The sequence below is a fragment of the Mustelus asterias genome, chromosome 12 (genome assembly GCF_964213995.1).
Source record: "Mustelus asterias chromosome 12, sMusAst1.hap1.1, whole genome shotgun sequence".
NCBI lineage: Eukaryota > Metazoa > Chordata > Chondrichthyes > Carcharhiniformes > Triakidae > Mustelus > Mustelus asterias.
Window position 1 is genome coordinate 33,575,630 of NC_135812.1, and position 19,642 is coordinate 33,595,271.

The following is a 19,642-nucleotide window of genomic DNA, read 5'->3' on the forward strand; positions in this document are numbered from 1 at the left end:
ACATACCAGCGGTTGTGATCACAGTAGGGGACAATAGGAGAACATGGATAGAGTGTAGAATGCCTGCTGTGTTCTGGCAAGATGAGTTATTCAGCCTAAGCTCACAGAGGTCCAAGTGCCGGTTCACAGCTGAATGCCCCACCCAAGATGGGGGACTTGGCACATACCTCCCATGCAGCATAGGCGCTTCTCTGCCCATGCTGCGTCTGCAGGTGCACACAGTAGAGATGTGAATGAACACTGTGATACACTGACACATTTCAGAGATTTCTCCGTTGCAGCAATATATATGGCTAACGTTACACTATGTTGTACTTGCAAGTGAAGAGGGCCCAGAACACCAGGGAGATGGTCGCACTGGGAGGGGACTGTGAGGCTACAGCCAAACATTGTTGTTGAGGAGACAGCTCTGGAGGCTGCCAGAGTGGCTGCCAGGCCGACAGTCGATGATTTGCATTAAGCAAAGTAATAAAAGTGATGGTTAAAGAATAGAGTAAACTTTATCGTCCACGCAAAAGTGGAAATTTGTCTTTGGCTTCACCTCCAATCATAGTCATTAATTTTAAAACAGTGAATATTTCATGTTTACCCACATTCGTACATTCCTGCATATCTGATATACATCCACACCATAGAATCATAACACATTGCACTCTGCCATTGAAGCACTTATTGCAGCTGAATAAATAAAACAAATAAAAAAAGCAGGTTGAATTTACATCATGCTATTTAGTAAGCTTATGGCATTGGGACGAAAGGCTTCCCAAACAAAGTTTTCCTGGCAATAGGGATTCTAAAGTGCCGGCCCGAATGGAATCTTTCAAATTGAGGATATAAAGAGTGAGAGGGATCACCAATGATAGCTTTCCTCTTAATTTTGTTAAGTTGGTTATCGAGCCGTGTCTGTTGTCTAACAATGATTTTACCTGCAAAGTTGACAATTCTGGCCAGCTTACTTTTGCATTTCACTCTCGTGTTACCATACCAGACGGTCATGTTGAGTGTTAGAATGCTCTCGACCAGATCTTTGTATACCCCTCTCTAACACAGCTTGACTTACTCCAAACCCTTTCAGTTTTCTATCTAAAAGCAGACACTGGCTAGCCTTTTTTAAAAATACAGTCAGTTTACTCTGTGAAGTAGGGCGGCACGGTAGCACAGTGGTTAGCACTGCTGCTTCACAGCTCCAAGGTCCTGGGTTCGATTCCTGGCTCGGGTCACTGTCTGTGTGGAGTTTGCACATTCTCCTCGTGTCTGCGTGGGTTTCCTCCGGGTGCTCCGGTTTCCTCCCACAGTCCAAAGATGTGCGGGTTAGGTTGATTGGCCAGGTTAAAAAAATTGCCCCTTAGAGTCCTGGGATGCGTAGGTTAGAGGGATTAGTGGGTAAAATATGTGGGGGTAGGGCCTGGGTGGGATTGTGGTTGGTGCAGACTCGATGGGCCGAATGGCCTCCTTCTGCACTGTAGGATTTCTATGAAGCTTAGCTTCTGGTCTATACGTATTCCCAGATACCTGAAACATTTTACAATCTCTAAAGTAAAACGTAAAGTTTTGGCTAAGATCAAGTGTAGTATTGACACGCTGTGCTTGGTTGAAGTCACTAGGTTACATTTTAGCTTCATTTGAAGCAATTTTTAAAAGCGGCATCTCGGCCTTTTGGCTAAGATGCAAGTGAGATCAAGCCTTGGAGGAGGAGCTATGCCTACTCCAATCAGCTTGGATCATGTAGATCAAGCCCAAGACAGGAGGTGAGAGCCCTGTCTTGTCAGCTTGGATCGGGAATGTCTCAACTTGTTGAGACTCTGAATTGGACTTGATTAGATTGAATTGGAATAAAAACAAAAAAAAACAAAGTTTATTTATTAGTCACAAGTAAAGCTTACATAAACACTGCAATGAAGTTACTGTGAAATTCCCCTAGTCACCACAGTCCGGAGCCTGTTCGGGTCACTGCACCTAACCAGCACGTCTTTCAGAATGTGGGAGGAAACCGGAGCTCCCGGAGGAAACCCACGCAGACACGGGGAGAACGTGCAGACTCCGCACAGACAGTGACCCAAGCGGGGAATGGAACTTGGGTCCCTGGCGCTATAAAGCAGCAGTGTTATTCACTGTGCTACCGTGCCGCCCTGGTAGGTCATTAAGATACACAGGTTCGCAGAAATGCAGTGCTATTGCTACATAAACGTAGCTCTTTGGTTTGATCTACGTTTATCTGCAGAGCTCTCAACTAACATGATTAGTGGGTCTGGCAACCTTGAGAGCCACTATCAAGGCATGAGGATCAGCAGACTATGGCTCAAGATGTTGTTGGACCACAACACATCTGTCAGTGACCAATTCCCAGCTCAACCTTTACCACCTTCTGCATTGGTTCTCAGTCTATTTGAGATATGATTTATGCAGTCAGTAGACACTCACCTCCAGATGGTACCTGGTTGTCCTCCACCACCTCCTTCTCCCAGGTCCATGTAGCACTGCTTCTACCTCCTGGTCTGCTCCTCTCCCTCTGTCTTTACTTTGGTCACGTTCACTTGCTCCTATGGCATGAAAATGTGAAGGTGCCATCCCTATTTTGGTTCTTCTAAGGCACAATTGCACTCGCCTCCCTGCTAGCTGGATGGCCGAGTCACTAAGGGCTAAAGCTTTTGCCCTTTCAAGGCCATTCCCCCTACCCTCCCACTCCCTTGGGTGCTAGACACACACTCAGAATTGTTTCCTTTTGAACTTCTGTTGCAGTTGATACATCTTTTTAAATCCTATCCAAAAGAGGACCTGAGCTCTCCAAAGAGGTACCATAACATCTCGAAAGAACTCCGGTAACTTCCCCTTGCAAAGTGCAAGGTCCAAGACTCATACTTCACATTCCTCGCTGATAAAAAAAATCACATTTGATCGAAGGTAGCAAAAATCACATAAAACCACAGCTGCCTTTGGTCAGAGATGTTGAGCTGCCTCCAGTCAGAGATGTTCAGTTGCCTCTGTGAACCATACATGTCTAAAGTACAACCTGCCCCATTCCTCCCCGCCAGGCAAAAATGGCGGGTGCCATGTTCAGCTGCAGAACTTGCAGGATTGGAGCTCCAGCTCTGCCCCCACTAAAATTCAGGCCTACACGTTGACTCTTTGCACGGGTACAATGTGGTTAGCAGCAGCGGCCCAGTTCGTAACAGTAGTTAACACTGAAAAGCATCTGCCCATGTTTGCTTTAACCTTTGCAGATGGAATTACTGTTTGTATAACAGAATGATTTTGCAGGGAGAAAGGGGTTCAATGCAACAAGATGCTCTCTGTGGACACTGACTCTTTCAGTGTCATTTCCCAATGGCCTTTGCTTCAGTCACTCCCTCAGAAGAGTTATAAACATTACCCTTGCTTATAATTTCATTGTGCAGCTTCTCTCATTAGTGCTGCTGTTGTTTTTTTCCTTTGTGGGGGAGCGCTTTTACAATCACCTCTATCCTGTTATCCGCCAACCTGTCCTCCCCCATTCCCCCAAATGTCTATATTCAGGTTCAGAGCAGAGAGGCAGTTTTAATGGGCAGGGTCCTTTCATTTACAATTCTTTTCTTGCTGTGGTAGGATCACATGTCATGGGATGACCTTTCGCCCTCTTTACTAGTGTGAAGGACAGCTATCTCTGCCCAATCCAAGTGAAGGAAAATCCCACAGTGCCTGCCTGTATTATTAACGGTAAATATAGCTGAGAAAATGTGTTTATAATTGCACAGAGAAAAAGTAGCAGTAAATACAATAATATAAAGGCACTAATGCAGAAATATCAACAATTTTTTAAAAACTAGTTCTGACGAAAGAGCATTGACCTGAAACATTAATTAACCCTCTCTCTCTCTCTCCAGGAACCTGTCGAGTTCTTCAGAAATTACTGCTTTTTATACAACACCCAACTTACAGAATACTTTAAACTGTGCCAAAAGTAATTCTAAAAATTGAGAATCTTGGCAGGCACATTACAAATTCAAATCAGCCTTTGCTATCTGGTTAGGTTCAGTAATTTTCTATCTAATTTCATAATCGTAACACAGGCAGTCAGACAATTCTGAAAGGAAGCTGGAAATTTGGTGCGTTGCGATTATGCGGCTGAATATTAATATTGGATTTCTTCTCTCTCCATTAATTGGTTTTCTTCCTGTAGTATCCCAGCTAGTAATCATCAGTCCAATGTCTTGTTTGATGCCAGTCACATAATGTCTTACCCCTCCCACATTAATCTGGGGCTTGCCATTTGAAACTCTGAGAAGCAAGTCAGGCTGTGGTGATCAGCAAGATGTGCTCACGGCCCATTTTAATTTTACCCTTTGAGCCCCATGTTCCCCTGACGTCATTGGAAGCATCACAGCCAGGTGCAAAGACGGAAAGGCTGAAGGCACTGGCCAATGGAAATCAATCAATGGCTGTTACTGTTCCAAAGCATCCACTTGAAAAATCAGTTTGATTTGTCCTTCTCTTGGTAATGCATTGCCACAGTGCCTCGGTGTCCTCCAGCTGGACAGTGAAGCTCAGCACAGACAGTGGCTTGAGGACACCTCATGACGAGGCCATTAATCACCTGCATCAGGTGGCAGGAAGAATCTGTCACTTCTCAGCAGGTCAACACGCCGTGCTTTTTCCGCAATCTGGAATCACTGCCCCTTCACATCGGCCAACAGACCAGAAACATTTCATCCAAATTGTCCCGAGGATTCTTTCGTTCTTTCTTTCCCCGGCTGCCAAAATCTTTCAGTAGCAACTTCTTCATGTAATTATCAATAGCAGCAAATAGCAGATAGTGTACAGTATCACTGTGGTGAACCATCGTTGGTTCACCACTGGGGTTGTTATTGTGTTACTGTTGGGCTAGGGTGTTGTTGTTATGGGGGTTGTACTATGTTGTTGGGATAGGGTGTTTACCTGTCCTAAGTGTTATCATGGCACACTCCAGTGGGGTCCCGCCTCCGGTGGCAGGGTATAAGACCCCCTGCTCCGGCAGGACCCCTTCAGTCTGAACGGGTGAATTTGTGTTAGTAGTTTCATTGTTAATGTATTAAAGCCTTCAGTTATAAAGCCTTGTTTCCGGGTGCTCATTGGGGTGCATCAATTTAATCAGATAACTTAGAACATGGAACAGATTCTAAAACCGGATCGTCTGACACTGGACCCACGTGCGGTCGGTGCAGCTAACACGTTCGAACATTGGTGGAAGTGCTTCGAGGACTACCTGGCAGCCTCGGTAGCTATCACTACGGACAGTGATAGACTCCAAGTCCTCCACGCTAGGGTAAGCGACACGATTTACCTAGCCATTCGGGCAGCTTCCACTTACCAGGGTGCCGTCGAGCTCCTAAAGAATAGGTACATTACGCCACCCAACGAGATTCACGCTCGTTATCTCCTCGCTACACGACGTCGGCAGTCGGGCGAGACCATAGAAGACTACGCCAATGAACTCCTGCAGCTTGCCAGGGGTTGTGACTGTAAGGATGTCTCCGCCGAGCAGTACATGCGCGACCTCGCCCGAGACGCGTTCGTAGCAGGGGTAGGGTCCTCATACATCAGATTAAAATTATTAGAAAAGGGGAAACTCAATTTGACCCAGGCAATGGGGATGGCCGTGAGGTTGGAGGCGGCGTCGAAGAGCTTGGCGCTGTACCCCGAGGACCACGTGCAGTCAACGTGGTTGGAACAATCTCTGCTCCCTCCTCGCCCCGCGAACACGCGCTCCCAGATCGATTCGACGACGGCGGCAGCTCCAGGCGGCCAGCGATGCTATTTTTGCGGTGGGGCCAAGCATCCACGGCAACAGTGTCCGGCAAGAACGGCAATCTGCAGCCAGTGCGGTAAAAAAGGCCACTACGGCAAAGTCTGCAGGTCCAAACCTAAAAACGGCAGTGCAGCTTGTAACCCTCCAGAACGGAGACCGTCTCTTTCGGCGCTGCAGTACCCACGAGGTCCGACCACGTGCGATCTCAGGACGGCGCCATCGTGGCAGACAGAGGAGGAGGAAGACCACCAGGAGTCGCTGCGCTTGGAGCCCTCGGCCACATGCGATTCATGGGGGCGGCCATCATGGTCCACGACGACTAGGAGCGACCAGCAGGGGTCCTCAGCATCCACATCGGCAGCATGCAGCAGCGACCAGCAGGGGTCCTCAGCATCCACATCGGCAGCATGCAGTGACACCCAGGGGCCAACGGTGGCGTCGATCTCTCTGGATCAGACCAGGCATTACAGACTGGAACATTCCATGATGGAGGTAAAGGTTAGTGGCAGAACTGTAAATTGTCTGTTTGACAGTGGGAGCACCGAAAGTTTCATACACCCTGAAACTGCTAAAAGGTGTGGACTCCGGGTTCTCCCTGCCAAACAGACAATTTCCATGGCATCACAGTCCCGGTCTGTACCGATCCAAGGACAATGTATGGTAACTCTTGAGGTACAGGGCACAGTTTACGAGCAATACAGGCTCCTTGTGCTACCTCACCTTTGCGCGCCAATTCTCCTCGGACTAAACTTTATGGCCCACATGAGGAGTGTGATCCTACAGTACGGTGGGCCACTCCCTTCACTGGCAGTAGGGAACCAGCCGCAGCCTCCAAATTGCCCAAAGCGCCCCGCGTGCAATCTATCCACCCTGAAGATCACGACACCATCCCTTTTTAAAAATCTGGTACCTGGCTGCAAGCCCATCGCTACTAAAAGTAGGCGTTACAGCGCTGAGGACCGGATCTTTATTAGATCTGAGGTTCAGCGGCTCCTCAAGGAAGGGATCATACAGGCCAGTGCTAGTCCGTGGAGAGCGCAGGTCGTGGTAGTCAAAAGCGGGAACAAACCTCGGATGGTCATCGACTATAGTCAGACCATTAATAGATACACGCAGCTGGATGCGTATCCTCTCCCGCGCATTTCTGATATGGTCAATCAGATTGCGCAGTACCGAGTGTTTTCTACCATAGACCTTAAGTCCGCCTACCATCAACTCCCCATCCGCCCAGAGGACCGACAATATACGGCTTTTGAGGCGGATGGTCGTCTATACCAATTCCTCAGGGTTCCATTTGGTGTCACCAATGGGGTCTCGGTCTTCCAGCGTGCTATGGACCGAATGGTGGACCAGAACGGGTTGCGGGCTACCTTCCCGTACCTGGATAACGTCACCATCTGCGGCCATGACCAGCAGGACCACGACACGAATCTCCAACACTTTCTACGCACTGCATCTCGCCTGAATCTGACCTATAACAGGGAGAAGTGCGTATTCCGTACGCATAGGTTAGCCATCCTCGGATACGTGGTGGAAAACGGGGTCATTGGCCCTGATCCAGACCGTATGCGCCCACTCACTGAACTTCCCTTGCCCGCTAGCACGAAAGCACTGAGGAGATGCCTCGGGTTCTTTTCGTATTATGCACAGTGGGTCCCCAACTACGCGGACAAAGCTCGTCCGCTCATTAAGTCCACGACCTTCCCACTTACGCCGGAGGCCCAATTGGCCTTCAAGGTTTTGAAAAGCGACATCTCGAAAGCCACGATGCACGCGGTGGATGAATCCATCCCTTTCCAGGTGGAGAGTGATGCATCGGACTTCGCCCTAGCCGCCACACTAAACCAGGCAGGCAGGCCCGTCGCGTTTTTTTCCCGCACCCTTCAAGGCCCAGAGATTCGGCACTCAGCGGTGGAAAAGGAGGCTCAGGCCATTGTGGAGGCAGTCAGACACTGGCGCCATTACCTGGCAGGTAAGCGGTTCACCCTGATCACGGATCAACGATCCGTGGCGTTTATGTTCAGTAACACGCAGAGGGGCAAGATCAAGAACGATAAGATCTTGCGGTGGAGAATTGAGCTCTCCACCTATAATTACGATATTATGTATCGTCCAGGGAAGCTCAATGAGCCCTCGGATGCCCTCTCGCGCGGAACATGCGCCATCATGCAGGAGGACCGCTTGAAGGCTCTCCACAATGATCTGTGTCATCCTGGAGTCACCAGACTCTACCACTTCATAAAAGCCCGCAACCTACCCTACTCGGTGGAGGAGGTCAGGTCAGTTACTAGAAGTTGTCGGATTTGCGCAGAATGCAAACCACACTTTTATCGACCAGATCGGGCACATTTGGTCAAGGCCACTCGCCCTTTTGAGAGGCTGAGTGTAGATTTTAAGGGCCCCCTTCCCTCAACGGATCGGAATGTCTATTTTCTTAACATAATAGACGAATTTTCCCGGTTTCCGTTTGTTTTCCCCTGTGCGGACACGTCGACTGCCACCGTCATCAAGGCATTCAGTGAGCTTTTTACCCTGTTCGGGTACCCCTGCTATATTCATAGCGACAGGGGCTCGTCGTTCATGAGCAACGACTTGAGGCAATTCCTGCTCTCATTCGGGATTGCCTCTAGTAGAACCACGAGCTACAACCCTAGGGGTAACGGACAGGTGGAAAGGGAGAATGCTACAGTCTGGAAGGCTGTCCTACTGGCACTGAAATCCAAGGGCCTTCCAGTCTCCCGGTGGCAGGAGGTCCTTCCAACTGCGCTCCATTCTATCCGCTCCCTCCTGTGTACGGCAACCAATGCTACTCCCCACGAGAGGATGTTCTCATTCCCTCGGAAGTCGTCCTCGGGGACCTCATTGCCAGCCTGGTTGACGTACCCAGGACCCGTCCTTCTGCGGCGCCATGTGAGGGCTCGCAAGTCCGACCCCTTGGTCGAACCGGTCCAACTCCTCCACGCCAACCCTCAGTATGCCTATGTGGCATATCCTGACGGGCGAGAGGACACTGTCTCCATTAGAGACCTGGCGCCCGCAGGGGACGTAGCAACTCCTGTCGCTCCTATTCCCCCAGTCACAGATCCACTACTCCTCATTACTTCCCCAGACGTGGCGCGGTCAGCACCGGGACCAGTGCATAACACTTTTACTCCCATGTACAGCTTGCCTGAGACTCGGAGATCGGCGCCACCATCATCACCACCACCACCACCACCAAACGTTCCAGGATCCCCTACACCATCGCCTCATCAGGGCCGGCCGGCCCGGGAGTCTTTGAGGGGACAGCCAGATGTTGTTTTGAGAGAGCCACCGCAAGCACCTGCTCCGGTTTCGCAACCGGTGTTGAGAAGATCGCAGCGTCGGTGTGGTCCTCCAGACCGTCTGGACTTGTGAATCCTGTTATTTTTTTTGTCATTGTCTGTTTTCATCCACCCCGCCACCTTTGGTTCCTAAAGGAGGGGTGAATGTGGTGAACCATCGTTGGTTCACCACTGGGGTTGTTATTGTGTTACTGTTGGGCTAGGGTGTTGTTGTTATGGGGGTTGTACTATGTTGTTGGGATAGGGTGTTTACCTGTCCTAAGTGTTATCATGGCACACTCCAGTGGGGTCCCGCCTCCGGTGGCAGGGTATAAGACCCCCTGCTCCGGCAGGACCCCTTCAGTCTGAACGGGTGAATTTGTGTTAGTAGTTTCATTGTTAATGTATTAAAGCCTTCAGTTATAAAGCCTTGTTTCCGGGTGCTCATTGGGGTGCATCAATCACTCAACTACCCCGCTAGCAGTAATGCACTTAGTTGTATTATTAAATATTCAGTATTAACAAATGTACACACAAAGATACATGCACACCTCAGCTATAGTCTGGATTTTAAAAAAATGTATTCACGGGATATGGGTGTCACTGGATAGCCAACATTTATTGCCCATCCCCAATTGCCTTTGAGGTGGTGGTGGTGAGCTACCTTCTTGAACTGCCGCAGTCCATATGGTTAGGGCATTCCAGAATTTCGACCCAGCGACAGTGAAGGGACGGCAATATTGTTAGGTCAGAATGGTGTGTGCCTTGGAGGGGAAGTTGGAGGTAGTGCTCCTCCTGTACATCTGCTGCCCTTGTTCTTCCAGCTGGTAGAGGTCGTAAGATTGGAAGGTGCTGTTGAAGGAGCCTTGGCGACTTGCTGCAGTCATCTTGTAGATAGTGCACAGTGCTGCGGAGGGGTTGATTGGTTATGATTATGGATCAGGTGTCAATCAAGCAGGTTGATTTGCCTTGGATGGGTTCGAGCTTCTTGAGTGTTGTTAGGGCTGCAGACCACCAGGCATGTGGAGAGTATTCCATGTTAATCCTGACTGTGCCTTGCAGAAGAAGGACAGATTTTGGGGAATCAGCAGTTGAGAATCTCGCCACAGAATTTTCAACCTGTGAACTGCCCTTATAGTCAGAGGCTGGTTCAGTTAAATTTCTAGTCGACGGTGATCCCCTGTGTCACCTTCCAGTACATTATGAACTTTCAGTCAATACTTTAAAGAATTTTGAACACGAACAGCCCATTAAAACAGCCAATGCTAATCATGTGACTGTTTGGCTTCTGAGTCTCAGCCAATCCTGAGTCTCAAGCAAATACCAAATTACATACGAACATTCAGAGCCATCTGAAGAATTCACACATCTCTTTCTTTGAGAATGGACCTTCAGCACAAGAACTACGGTATTCCATTTGACTCATCTTATTGTTTCACCTTGCACAATGGAAACATCGAAACTCATTCGCTGGAATTTTACCACCCCGTCCGCATTGGGAATCGGAGCAGGCGAGGGACGGACCATGGAAAAGTCTGTTGCCCTCGGGTGGGATTTTACAGTTTTGGGACAACCGAAGCCATAAAATCCCGCCCATTGTGTGTTAGACTAATGTGTAATGGTCTCTCATCAAGCCAAGACTGGGTGAATTTCAAAATGTCTAACAACAATGCAGGAGCTATAATCAATATATGCAACCTTATTTTGGTAAAAGGACTTAGAACTTATACAAGTCCTACATTGAGGCAGGCATTTTGTGGTTTACTTTAAAAATCAGCTGCTCAGAGAAAACTATCCGACAGCCACCATCCCAGTTGAAATTCAACTAGGCAGCCAATGTAATAAACAGCCAGACCTTGAAAGAGGGACAAAGATTCTTTCCAACCTGTTCAAACTTTCAGTTCACCTGAGAACCAACCACTTGGAAATTCAGCTACAAGAGGCTTCGCAGCTTACTGAAAATCCTCTGGTTTACACATTCTTCACTTCAACCAAAGCATCTAAGAAACTACAGGCCTCCTATGAAAGAGATTGAGACAATTATAAATTGTAACTATTGCTTCCTTCTTTATCTGTATCTAATCTTTGTGAGTGATAGTGTGGGTGATTCGAGTGAGTGAGAGGTCACATTTTTAAACCTCCAGGGCAAGTGTGCGATAATAAATAAACTTTATTTTACAATGCACAAACAGCTTGCTGCTGGAATTATTTATGGGTTAATTATTCTGGGGAAACACGCACCCCTTATATAAAACACACTGAACGCAGCAGTAAGAAAACACATCAATTCTGTTTGGCATGCCAACATGTTTATGATGCAGAATTCAATGATGGTAATGCCACTGCAAAGTGATTAGGTTCTCTCTTGTTGGGGGTGGTCGTTGCCTGTGACTTACATGATGCAAATATTACTTGCCACTTATTAACCTGAAACTGAATGTTGTCCAGGTCTTGCTGCATGAAGACACTTCTCCCTGAGAAGTCGCAATGGAACTGTACACGGATTTGATTTATTGTCACATGTATTAGTATACAATGAAAAGTATTGTTTCTTGCGCGCTATTCAAAGCATACCGTTCCTAGGGAAGGAAAGGAGAGAGTGCAGAATGTAGTGAAACAGTCAAAGCTAGGGTGTAGATACAGATCAACTTATTACGAAGTAGGTCCATTCAAAAGTCTGATGGCAGCAGGGAAGAAGCTGTACTTGAGTCGGTTGGTATGTGACATCAGACTTTTGCGTCTTTCTCCCTACGGAAGAAGGTGGAAGAGAGAATGTCCGGGGTGGGAGGGGTCCTTGACTATGCTGATTGCTTCCCCGAGGCAGCGGGAAGTGTGGACAGACTGTGTGTGCAATCATCAGCAAACATCCCCACTTCTGACCTGAGGAGGGTCATTGGTGTAGCAGCTCAAGATTGTTCGGCCCAGGACATTACTCTAAGGGACTTATAGTAATGTCTTGGATATGAGATGAATGGTCTCTGACAACCACAACCATGTTCCTTTGTGCCAGTATGCCTCTGTTCATGTAGAGTTTGTCCCTTATTCTCAATGACTGGAATCTAATTGAAGGATTTACATAACTGTGAAAGAACAACTAGATTTATGACTGTGACCTGTTCTCAGCCTTGAAATTTGTGTTGTGTTCCATATCCTGCACTGGATATTTTTTATTAATCGGCACTGCTCCAGTGGCTGTCTGTGCAACTCTGTTAACGAGCACAGCCAGGCTCGGTGTCTAATCATACTCCAACAATGCTTTCAACATTCCATTTTTATCAAGCAGCAAAATGGGACAAATGGCTCAAAAGATGTGGCATTTCCTGGAAAGTTTTGTGTCGCATTGTTTTCCAAGTGAAGTTGCATGATGTATTAGAAGGTGCCAATTTCCTTGATCATTTGCATTGCATCGGAGATGCATCCGCTGAAACTCTCACTTACATTGCTCTGGCCCAAAACAAAAGAGCAGCTCCATGTCCGTTGCATGGATTTACCCAAATAATGGCAGAGATTTACACCTAAACATTTAAATGCAATGCAGCCCAAAATCACCTAATGTCACTGTCGCCAAGTTTCTGGAGCTTGGCCATTATCTCCCTCACACATCCTGTTGAATTTCTCCTACGGTTTTGCTCTCCTTACTTAAGGAGGGACATAGTTGCATTAGAAGCAGTGCAGGGGGAGGTTTGCCAGGCTGATTCCGGGGTCAAAGAGGTTGTCTTGTGAGGAAAGATTCAGCAGGTGGGGGGCCTTTATTTACTGGAGTTAGAAGAATGAGAGGTGATCTTATAGACCCCTATAAGGTTCCGGGGGAACCTACAGGATGGACGCTGAGAGGATGTTTCCCCTCATGGGCGAATCCAGAACAAGGGGGCATGGTTTCAAAATTGGAGGTCTTTCATTTAAGACTGAAACAAGGAGGAATTTGCTCACTCGGAGAGTTGTTAGCTTGTTTGGAATGATCTTCCCCAGAGAGCAGTGCAGGCTGGATCATTGAATATATGCAAGGCTGTATTGGACAGATTTCTGATCTAAAAGGGAGTCAAGAGTTGTGCTAGGCAGGCAGGAAAGTGGAGGGAAGGTCACAAATTATTCTTGATCTTATTGACTGGCAGATACCAGTCTAGAAAGGCCAAATGGTCTTTTCCTGCTACTATTTCTTATGATCTTACACAACCAGTATCAGCGCAACAATATTCTTTGCACACCTACCCGCCTCCTCCTCAAACCTTCATAAGGACTATAGAGCTCGAATAACATTCCAATGGGAATATCCATGTTCTGCATAATAATGGGAATGAAGAAGCAGCAACAGAGGCAAGCAGAGATCAAGTAGTCATGTCCAAAGATGGCTTCCCGCTTGCTATTACCTTCTTGTTGCTTCTGCACTCACAGTTGTTCTCTGGCGATTATTACTTTCTGTCATCTGCAAATAGACCATCCAGGAAATTTCAGCATAGGTTCCAGTTGGCAAGACTAGTGCAGAAACTGGCATCATTTCTGTGTAAACGTGCTCTAGAGACTTTGGGATCGAAATAGCTTAACATGACTTAATGCAGGTTTGGGAATGCCACAAATGTCAGCACAACTGAGGCCACCTTCTTCAGCCCAGCCAAAGCCTATCCATCGCCTAGGCCTTGACTTTACCTACCTGCCATCAGGTTGCATCAGGAGTGGAACACATGTTATGCTTTATTCCCAGATCAACTATAATTTCCACATCTTTTCCAGTCCCAAGAACTTCCATATCCACAACGTTGCCCTTTCCCCTTTCACCTCTGCATCTAGCCAGCCTCCACCTCTCCCTGTATCACTACAACCTTATCCCATGCCTGTGAGGCTTGACTTGACTTTTCTAGCAAGGAAGCAACATTCTGCAGAGACGGGAAATCTGAAATAACGGCAAATGCTGAAGTTAACTTTTCACTGTACCACCTTTCAGATCGCAAGTTTAATTCTCCACATTGTTCCATTTCTGACCTTGGCCTGCTGTCGTGTTCCAAATAAACTTTAAGCAAACTGGAGGAACAGCACCTCATCTTTTCAGTGGGCACTTTACAGCTTTCAGCATTAAGTTTGACAATCTCAGATCATAACCTCTGCCCCCATTTTGTTTTCTTTGTCTTTGCTGGTTTGACTTTTTCTCTTGTTTCTCTCCTATTGGGGTGAAGGGGATCAAACTTGGGTGAAGGGGATCAAAAGGATTTGGAGGGAAGGTGGGGTCAGGCTATTGAGTTGGGTGATCAGCCATGATCATAATGAATGAATTCTATGTATTCCCTTTTTTTGTTTTTGGACGACAGCTATTCAAGATCCTGCCATTCGCACCTCTTCTAGGCACTTCTTCTATTACTTTAATGTGGTTCATTTCCATTTCCTTTAGCCTTGCACCATGAAACCATTTGCTCGGAGATCTCTCCCGTTCTCCACTTGATTGTGTACCTTTCCTTTTCTCCTTTCCTCCACCCTCTTCCCTTTCACTTGCTTAAAATGCTTTCTATGATTTCTATGATTTCCTTAAAACCGCTTTGACTTTTCCCGGCTCTGATTGTAGACCACGTTAATTGTTTCTCTCTCCACAGACACCGGCAGCCCTGCTGAGTATTTCCAGCATTCTCTATTTTTATTTCTCGTCTTTTCTAGCCCTCCCTTAACCGACCTCTTCAACTATTCAAAATTTACAGCTCATCTCAGAAACTGTATCCTTACTTGCACTAAGGGTGGGATTTTGCACCCACACTGCGGTGCGTTTTCTGGTGGCAGAGGCAGCCCACCATTGGCCGGTGGCGGGACCTTCTAGTTCCAGTGCTGTCAACAGGGTTTCCCGTTGTTCGCACCCTCCGTTGCCGGGGATCCCACAGCAGGGCTCACCGTTTGTGGGCCCGAATGATCCCGCCAGTGGGAGAGGCCAGAAAATCATAGATTCCAAGTACAGGAGGCCATTCAGCCCATCAAGTCTGCACCAACAACAATCCCACCCAGGTCCTATCCACATAACCTCATATGTTTAGCCTCCTAATCCCGCTGACACTGAGGGGCAATTTATCATGGCCAATCAGCCTAAACAGCATGTCTTTTGGACTGTGGGAGGAAACCCACGCAGACAAGAGGAGAACGTGTAAACTCCACACAGACAATGACCCGAGGCCGGAATCGAACCCGGGTCCCTGGCGCTGTGAGGCAGCAGTGCTAACCACTGCACCATCGTGCTGCCTGCCGTAAGTTCACATCCACATCACCCACAGCCTGCTACAGGCTCCATTAGCTCTCTTTACTCCAGTGGTGTGGTGGACCTCAGTTGTGCCTTTGTCCTATATGGACCACCGTTGTGTGTGTTTGTCATACCTGGACACATCCCCTTCCAGTTTGGTTCCTCCCCTCAGCACCTAGTATAAAGGTGGCTGTCTCCTCCCCCTTGTTCAGTCCAGGTCGGTTAATTGTTGGGATCTGCTCCTGATTCTGTTGTGAATAAAAGCCTACACTTATATTGGCATATCGGTAGTCTTTCGCCTTATTGATAGTGCATCAATTTTATTCACAACAGTTACTAGTATGGAGCAGTTTCTAAAACCCGACAAGTTAGCTTTAGACCCTCAAGAGGTTGGAGCCTCTGATAAATTTGATCATTGGTTGGACTGCTTCGAAGCATTCGTCGACACCGCTACGGCCATCGACACCGACGCTGCTAAACTCCACGTGCTCCGCGCCCGGGTAAGCGAAACTGTCTATGGAATCTTCCGGGACGCTGCTACTTACGCGGACGCTATCGAACTCCTAAAAGGGCAGTTCCGAAAGAGCCCTAACGTGGTTTACGCCAGACACCTCCTAACTACCCGCAAACAGCAGCCAGGAGAATCGTGCGCCCAATTTCTGCGCGCCCTGCGAGTCCTCGCCCGAGCATGCGACTGTAAGGCTGTTTCAGCAGCTCAGAACACGGAGGATCTGATCCGCGACGCCTACGTTGCGGGCATTGAGTCTACATACATCCAGCAGCGTCTGCTGGAACAAGATGACCTAGACCTCCGGAAAACGGCCACGATGGCTGAAACGTTAGAAGCGGCCTCTCACAATCTCGGGTCTTACCTTGGATCCCGTTCCACCGACGGCTCCACTGCGACGGCTGCTCCAGCAGGGCCCAAATGTTACTTTTGTGGCCTCCCTAAGCACCCTCGGCGTCACTGCCCGGCAAAGGACGCGATTTGCTCCGGATGCGGTAAGCTAGGCCACTTTGTCAAAGTCTGCAGAGCAAAGCCGCTTCTGAAGACTCGTGGAGCCATGTGTGCTCCGAGGGCGCGGCCATCTTTGATGCAGGCGGCGGCTGCGCGCGAATCGCCATCTTGGATGCGGTCACCGGAAGTGCGGGAATCGCCATCTTTGATGCGGTCACCGGAAGTGCGGGAGTCGCCATCTTTGAGACTGGCATCAAGGCAAGCTGAGCAGGAAGCTTCATCCGTGACGTCATCAGACGGCGACGAAGATGGATTCTTCTTTAATTCAACAGTGGCATCGATTTGCCTGGACCAGTCGCAGCCTCATCAACTCTCCAAGTCCATAATGGAGATCAAGGTAAATGGTTATGCAGAAAACTGCCTGTTTGACTGTGGGAGCACGGAAAGTTTTATACACCCTCGCACAGTGCGTCAATATGCCCTTCCCGTGCGACCCTGGAGCCAGACCATCTCCATGGCCTCGAATTCTCACTCAGTGGAGGTCCTCGGGTGCTGCTTGGTGACGCTGACGGTACAGGGCACAGTCTACGAGCGTTTTCGGCTCCTCGTGCTGCCGCGACTCTGCGCAGCTGTACTGTTGGGGTTAGATTTCCTCAGCCATCATAGAAGCGTCATCCTGCAGTACGATGGCCCTTATCCCCCGCTCTCCGTCTGCAAGGCGCCGTCACGGCAGCGCCCCTCGCGCACCACCTGCAGTCTCTCGACCCTCAAGATCACCCCCCCCCCGTTATTTGATAACCTCACCCCGGATTGTAGGCCTATAGCCACCAAGAGTAGGCGCTATAGTGCGGATGACCGGGCCTTCATTCGGTCCGAGGTACAACGTTTGCTCCAGGAAGGGATTATCCAGGCCAGCACCAGCCCCTGGAGGGCGCAAGTGGTCGTAGTTAAATCGGGGGAGAAACACCGCATGGTGATTGACTACAGCCAGACCATAAACAGGTATACCCAACTAGATGCATATCCTCTTCCCCGTATCGCGGACATAGTCAACCACATCGCGCACTATAGGGTTTTTTCAACGATCGATTTGAAATCGGCTTACCACCAGCTCCCTATCCGCTCGGAGGATCGCCCATACACTGCCTTTGAGGCGGATGGCCGCCTCTACCAGTTCCTCCGAGTCCCCTTTGGTGTCACCAATGGGGTCTCAGTCTTCCAACGGGCCATGGATCAAATGGTGGACCAGCACGGACTACGGGCCACTTTCCCGTATCTGGATAACGTCACCATCTGCGGCCATGACCTGCAGGACCATGATGCCAACCTACAAAAATTCCTTCGTACGGCCACTCTCCTGAACCTCACATACAATGAGGCGAAGTGTGTTTTCCGGACACGCCGCCTCGCCATCCTTGGGTACGTGATAGAAAATGGTGTCCTTGGCCCCGACCCAGCCCGTATGCGTCCCCTTATGCAGCTTCCCCTCCCTACTACCCTCAAAGCACTGAGGAGATGCCTGGGCTTCTTCTCCTATTATGCCCAGTGGGTTCCCCGTTACGCAGATAAAGCCCGTCCGCTCCTAAAATCGACCTCTTTTCCCCTGGCGGAGGAGGCCTGTCGGGCCTTCGATGACATCAAAGCGGACATCGCGAAGGCCGCGATGCACGCTGTGGACGAATCCATCCCATTCCAAGTGGAAGGTGATGCGTCTGACTTTGCCCTAGCTGCCACCCTTAACCAGAGGGGCCGTCCGGTGGCCTTCTTTTCCCGGACCTTACAAGGCCCTGAGATTCGACACTCCTCGGTCGAGAAGGAGGCCCAGGCCATCGTGGAAGCCGTCCGGCACTGGCGCCATTATCTCGCGGGCCAACGATTCACCTTAATTACGGACCAGCGGTCAGTTGCCTTCCTGTTTAACACCAGGCAAAAGGGCAAGATTAAGAATGACAAGATCTTGCGGTGGAGGATTGAGCTCTCCACCTACAGATATGACATCATGTACCGGCCTGGGAAGCTCAATGAGCCCCCAGACGCCCTGTCCCGTGGATCATGTGCCAGTGCCCAACTAGACCAGCTACAGTCCCTCCATAACGACCTCTGTCACCCGGGTGTCACCAGATTTTTCCATTTTGTCAAGTCCCGTAACCTGCCCTTCTCCCTTGAGGAAGTCCGGACGATTACCAGGCAATGCAGGGTCTGCGCTGAGTGCAAACCGCAGTTCTACCGGCCAGGTAGGGCGCACCTTGTAAAGGCCACTCGCGCGTTCGAGCGCCTTAGCGTTGATTTTAAAGGCCCCCTCCCCTCCTCTAACCGCAATGTTTATTTCCTGAATATCATTGACGAATACTCACGTTTCCCTTTTGCCTTCCCCTGCTCGGACATGACCACGGCTACAGTGATTCGGACCCTGAACAAGCTCTTCACCCTGTTCGGCTTCCCAGCCTATATTCATAGCGACCGTGGGTCCTCTTTCATGAGTGATGAGCTGAGGCAGTACCTGCTCGCCAAAGGCGTTGCCTCCAGCCGTACCACTAGCTATAACCCCAGGGGCAATGGTCAAGTAGAGCGGGAGAACGCAACCGTCTGGAAGGCCGTTCTATTAGCGTTACGGTCTAGGGGCCTTCCAGTCAGCCGTTGGCAAGACGTCCTTCCGGACGCATTACATTCCATTAGGTCACTCTTGTGCACAGCGACCAATACGACCCCTCACGAGCGGATGTTTTCATTTCCCAGGAAGTCCTCCTCGGGTACTTCGCTCCCGGATTGGCTGATGTCCCCGGGACCCGTCCTGCTTCGGAAGCATGTCCGGACCCATAAGGCAGATCCCTTGGTCGAGAAGGTCCAACTGCTCCATGCTAATCCCCAATATGCTTATGTAGCGTACCCTGATGGGCGGGAGGACACGGTTTCTGTCCGTGACTTGGCACCCGCGGGTGCCCCGGAGGTCACCACGTCCTTCCGCCCCACGGTCCCTGGTGTCGTCCATTCGGAGACTGCTACGCCTCTTCCTCCCTCAGTCCCTGTCCCCAATGTAGTGTGCCCAGAGCCTGTTGCAGCCCCCCACCCCCCAGCTCCGGTTCCCACTGTTCCCCACACGCCACCAGGGCCACAGCCCATTCCTCTCGCCCCTATGTACAGCTCGCTTGAGTCGCCGGAGCCGTCGCCACGCAGTACCCGACGACTGGACGGGACGACGGATCGGTCCGCTTCACACCACCCAGCGCCTTCTCTCGACGCTCACTGTACGGAGCCTGGGCCGACATCGCTCCCTGCTCGGACGACTCTGCGACCTGCACTACGACGATCGCGACGACGGATCAAGCCACCGGTTCGTCTGGACTTGTGATATTGTTTCCGCTTCACCCCCGTGTTGTTTTTTTAAAAGGAAGGGGTGAATGTGGTGGACCTCA

At 49.6% G+C, this 19,642-nt stretch overlaps 1 protein-coding gene across 1 annotated transcript in view; it reads right to left on the reverse strand.

Moving 5' to 3' along the window:
* The window catches only part of LOC144501362 (syntaxin-1A-like), a 275,696-nt gene that overhangs the window by 152,446 nt on the left and 103,608 nt on the right, over positions 1 to 19,642 (reverse strand). The gene's annotated exons all lie outside the window — the stretch shown is intronic.